Here is a 6,154-nt window from a genome sequence, read left to right as displayed (position 1 = left end):
AGAAATTCTGCAAACCTGAAGTTGTGAGGTCCTTGGTGCTCTCTGAACCTGGTTGTTTTCTAGCAGGCCGTTCCGGACCCAACTAGGTGACAGCATCAGTAGGTTGGAGGGGAGGGTTTGATCTCTGCTTAATGCTGGATCATTTTGATGTGGGTGTAGGTTTTCTGTTGGGTCATTCTTGGATTAGGGGGTTGTTTTCTTCTTGATGGTTTCCCTGGTACCAATATAATATGATCAGGGTTGAATTGTGGGGAACTCTGGTCTTCGGGGGGCCCCTTGCCCTGCCATAGCTTCCTCCTGGGGTGGCTCATCCCCTTTCCCACCCCTGAGCAAGGAGGAGGCTGGGCTTTCTCTGCAGAAGATGGACAACCTCAGAACCGGCTCCTCTGACGCCTCCTTTCCTCCCTTGGCCCAGATCTCCAGGAACACCCTGATCTCCTGCATCTCCTTTATGAAGTGGGAGGAGGTTCCAGAGACTTTGTTTGACTACGAGATTTACACCAGTCTCCAGAGCATGTATTCCAGCATCTGCTCGGAGGTGGTAAGTAGGAGCCTAGCTGGTTCCTTTTCTTCCGGATTAGAGTATAATATATTTTCTTTTTCTCCTGCCTTTCTTCTTTAGATAAATCATTCAAGATGGTGGACGTCCCTAATGCTTCTCCTCCCCCTCCCCATCCTCTAATTTCCTTCCCAACAACCCTGGGAGGTGGGCTGCCCTGAGGGAGAGGGACTGGACCAAAGTCACCCAGCCAGCTTTCATGCCTAAGGGCAGGACTAGAACTCCCCAAGTCATCCAGGAGGCTTTCATGAGAAAGGTGGGACTAGAACTCACAGGCTCCTGATTTGTTTGCCTGATGCCTCAACCACTAGACTAAACTGGCTAGAGGGATTCTTCTTGGGTTGTTGCTCCCTTGGGAACACCAGAGGTTCCATGCCACCATGAGGACTATAAACCTTACTGATTTGTGCGTTTGAGGATCAGAAATGGTAGTTTGTGGAAAAGGGAAATTACGATGTAAAGAGGGCAAAACATAAATGCATTAATAAGATCAGAAGCCATTTCCTTATCATCTTTCTTTCCCTTTTCTTTTTCTATTTTTTTTTCACTATCTACTATTTTTCTTTATTTTCCTTTATGGTTTTTACTTGGATAAAACTGTCTTTAATAACATAAATGTGTTTGTGTGTGTATGTGTCTGTGTGTGTGTGTGTTTGTGTGTGTGTATAATATAATACAATATAAAACTGTATTATACTAATACTTACGATATACTATACTATATAATGTAATATATATTATATTGTATTGCATTGTATAATAGTCCAGTCTAGTCCAGTCCAGTCAAGTCTGTTAGGTAAGCTCCCCAGTTGCAAAACTTACAATAGCTCACGCTGATCACTATACGACACTTCTAACAGCCAGCTTCCAAACACTCAGATCAGATCAGCATCTAACAGTGATTCTGGCTCCATCTTATGGCCGCTTGAGGAAACAGCAACCAATCACATTTACACCATTATTTAAAGAAACAGGTACAGCATTGTTACATGATTCATATATTAACAACCCAACCGTTAGATTATATGCCTAACAAAATCCAATATAGTATAATAATATTATTTAGTATAATAAAATATAGTATAGTATAACAATCTTATAGTTTAAAATACAATACAATACGATACAGTATAATAAAATTTAATATGTTATGGAAGACATTGTTGTTGAGGACATGAGGATTAGAAACTGTAGAAAGAAAAAAAGAGGAAGCTACAGAGTTCATTGCCTTGTTTGTGGCCATGTGTTCCTCAGATCAATCGATGCAAGGAAAAATTGCCGGTAATGTTGAAGCAGATGCTGAAATTCCTGAAGAGCCGGAATTCTTCATCCCGAGAGGCAGCTGCCCTCTTAATTGGTAACTCCGAATGCAAACTCTGGAATGAGGGGAGGAAAAACCAGGGCAGGCGGGCTTCCTAAGGCCAGACATGCTGACCATTCTCTCTCTCTCTCTCTCACACACACACACACGGCCCCGTTTCTTAAGGGTATCACTGTGGTTGTTAAGTGAGTCACGTGTTTGTTAAGTGAATTGGGCTTCCTTCCGGAGTTTGCTCGCCCGAAGGTTGCAAAAAGTGATCAGGTGACAACCCCCCCCCAAAAAAACTCTGCAACCATCATAAATATGAGTCATATGAAATTCTTTCCATCTGATCTCTAGATAGACCCAATTCCTGGGACCATCCCATAAAGTCCCAAAGCAAGTCTTCCAAATATAAACAAAAGAATTCTGCATTTTCTTTCTTGAATCAGTTGATTTAGCCATTTCTGCCAACTCCACCAACCTTTTCTTTGCATATGTCTAGGCTGCTGTGCAGAATACATGAAACAGAATGTGGTGACTTCCAAACAAATCGAAGAAGTTTTCCTGGGTGAGTTTCAAAGTTCCCTCACTTGAAGCGGAGACTTTCTCTCCAGAAGCTCTGTCGCTGATCAGAGTTGGTTCTCAAGGTGGATCCTGGAAATCATTTCTTTTCTGGATTCCTTCCAGGTCTCCAGGATCTGCAAGAGGATTGTGAAGCCTCCGTGGCTCAGGCTGCAGCTGAGTCCATGAAAGTACTCGTCTGGCAGTGCGGCCATCGGATGAAGCCAGATCACATTATTACCCATTTCCTCTCCAATGCCATCCGGAACACCTCCGTGACCAAACTGTCATAGTTAAATAGTTTAATCCTTTACTTTATTGTCTTGGCACCCCATACCACAAAGGTGTGCCTTCTGCAGTGTATATTATATATGAAAAATAACACTATGCAATTGTATACAACTGTACATTCTATACAATGAAATTGGAAACTCCTAATATTGCATTTGTGTTGCCCTCTACAGTAGAATTTAAGATAGTTACTGCTCTGGGATGGAAGCTCTTTTTCAGTCTACTTGCCCTTATTTTTATTGTCCTGTACCGTCTGCCAGATGGTAATAGTTCCAAAAAATGGGTGCCCAGGAGGAGATGGATTTTTAAGGATGTTTGGAACTTTCTTAAGGCAACAGGAGCTATAAAGCTCTTCCAAAGAGGGGAGGGGGCAACCAAGGACTCTCTGGGCATCTCCCTTTCAGCTGGTCTTTGGGAAAAGGGAGGAAGCGTGAAGATAATTCCTATGTTGTGAAAGACCACAAAGGAACATCATGGAAACAGGACCTGGCAGAGAGATTAGTAACTCATAGGTACCTGATTGGCTGTTGACTGACAAGGGGCCCGTTTTCTGGGCTTCAAACATTTCCCTGGCTGTTTTTGTACATGCTCGGCCAACAATCTTAGTAGCTGCAAAATTGAATGCATGTTCTTCATTGCAATGTGAGGCTACCAATGAGTTTGGGAAATGTTGATTGGTTTCTATTTAACCACAACCTTAACACTTCCTTTTTTCTCTCTCTTCTTATTAGGGTCACTTGGGATTATAACTGTCCTCTATATAAGTAGATTAAGGTATAGAAGAACCTGAAGACTTTGTATTTTTCAACTACCATATAGTATATCAACTGTTTTGAAATGAGTTAAAAGATAACGGCCACTGGCTCTGCAATACCAACTTCCTCTTCTTCATCATCCAGAGGACAAAGATCAATACACACAATGTTGCAACAGGAAAAAGACAAGGAAGTGATACTGCAGATGATTATGCAAGGAATACAAAAAATACAAGTAAGACCAGAGAAGATAGAAAAGAGAACAGATAACATTGAAAAGAGAATAGAAAATATAGAACAAAGAAGAGAAAACATCAAACAAAAAGCAGGGAATGGAGATGGGAAAATTGAGAATATTCACCAAATGATGATGAAATATGAGGACAGACTTCAAAAAACTGAAGAAAAAGATGAGGAAAGAGATAAGAAAATTGGAAATATTGATACCAGATTCAGTGTGGTTGAAAAAGATAACAGTGGAATACTGGGATGGGAGATCAATGGATCAGAATTTTATCTCAGATTTCAGATTTTATTTCAGATTTAGAAGAAAAGGGAGAAAATCTGGCAGAAATAATGATAGAAATTCTGGCAGACATCTTGGAGATAACCCAAGAGAAGATGATGGATGGTATAGACAAGTTGTTTTGAGACTATATGCAGTGAGAAACAATCTCCCAAGAGAAGTTCATATAAGGTTTACTAAGAAAGCAATTAAGACAAATATTAGAGAAGGCAAGAGACAAAAGACTGGAATAAAAAATAAGGAGATTGCGGTTTTGAAACAAGTACCAAGAAGAGTGAAAGAGAATAGAATACCAATTTGTGACTCACTCACTCACTCACTCACTCGACGCCTCTTCACCCAACGTGGGTATAGGCGACTTCCATGGAAATTTATGGCGATCCATGGAAGCTGTTTCGGCTGGATATACCCAAGGGGACGCCAGTCCCAAGGGTCGACAGAGCCCGATTGGTGGGAACAGGGGGCACCACGTGAAGGCCGGGTTGTCGTTTGATAGTTGAGAGGCTATATTTGGCGCATCAACTATCCTTGCCCCCCCCCCAATTTGTGACTAAAATTTTACTTTAAAAAGTTGTTAATTATAGATGGCTGATATCAGAAGGTCTCATGTTTGTATGGCAAGGACGAAGATATAGAATAGATTCAACTGTGATAGCAGAACTATTCTATGCAGAACATTTGAGAGGGAAAGATGAGGAGACAGAAAAAGAAAAACCACTAATTGTACTCCAAGAGGAGTACAGAAAGAAGAAGGTGCGGTAGGCAGCATTGACCTTAGAGAACAACAAGAACCGAGATCTACTAGAGCAGTAAATCCTTCTTATAAAGTATAAATATGGAAGAGAAAAAATTGATTACAATTAATATAAATGGACTTAATTTGGCTATTAAAAGAAGGAAAACATTCCATAGAGAAATTAAAATTGGACAAAATCTGCCTACAAGAAGTACATATTAAAAAGCAACATGAACAAATACTGGTGCAGCCAAAATTAGGGAAAATATTTACTGCGTTGCCAAGATGTAAGAAAAGAGGAGTGGTTTTGTATATCAAAGATACAATCCCAGCAGAACAAATCTACACAGATGATGATGGAAGAATTTTGATGGTGGAAATTATGGGCAATAATAAGAAAATACTTTTAGTAGCAATTTATGCTCTTAATGACAACCAAGATGAATTTTATAGAAAATTACACATGAAAATATTTGCCAATCACCTCCAAGATGTGGCTTTACTCCCAAGTTCACCCTGTTTTCTTAGTAGTTCTTGTCTTCTGGCATCTCTGCGCACGCACACACTGGGAACAGGTTCCAGCTGTTCCTCTGCCTCACTGCTGTCTAGCTCCTTCTCTACCTCCAATGCTTCAGTGAACTTCCCTCAGTCCCCAGGACTGGCCCATGTTTTTCCACAACCTCCTCACTGTCCAACTGCTGCCAGTTTCACTGGTGCCCCACAACAAAAGGGGACATAAATGACAAGGCGCGAGCAAGGATGAGTGCAGCCTGGATGAGTTGGCGAGACCTCACTGATGTGTTATGTGACAGATGGATGCCAACCCATCTTGAATCTAAGACCTACAAGAGAACCATCCTCCTGTTGCACTGTAGGGCCCCTGAATGCTGGGCAGCAACAGGAGGGAGCAAAAGCTCTCTCCATACCATGGAAATGTGAAGGCTCCATTGAATATAGGGCACTTCCCTTCCTGACCACATCACACATGACACCATTTGACCACATTTTGGTGTGGCACCAATTACAGAGAAGATGAGAGAAGTCCGACTCTGCTGATAAGGACACATCCCGAGAGCAGCATCTTCCACCATGGCCAAGGCTGCCTACCAACTAGAAGTCAATGACTGGTGACCTTGTGGGCATCCAAAACAGGGATGGCAAGAGGTCATCAACAAAGATATGGAAGTTGCAGGCCTTCTCCTAGGCGATGCAGGTGACGGAGCAAAGTGGCCCTCAATGATCCCAAAACCGGACCCTGCACCTCTGGGAATATGCTAGGAAGAAGAAGATGGGGCCCTTGGTTCTCCCTGGACTTGGTTCTTTAGTTTCACACTTTTCATGACCCAAGTACATCATCAGTGTTGTACAGCTTCCTACAGCTTGACTCGCTGAGTGACCATTCAAAGTTACAACGGACCCCCTC

This window comes from Thamnophis sirtalis, unplaced genomic scaffold, assembly GCF_051295495.1.
Source record: "Thamnophis sirtalis isolate CommonGarterSnake01/CBP01778 unplaced genomic scaffold, rThaSir2_p1.2 scaffold_5, whole genome shotgun sequence".
Taxonomy (NCBI): Eukaryota; Metazoa; Chordata; class Lepidosauria; order Squamata; family Natricidae; genus Thamnophis; species Thamnophis sirtalis.
Note: the sequence above shows the minus strand (reverse complement) of the source record.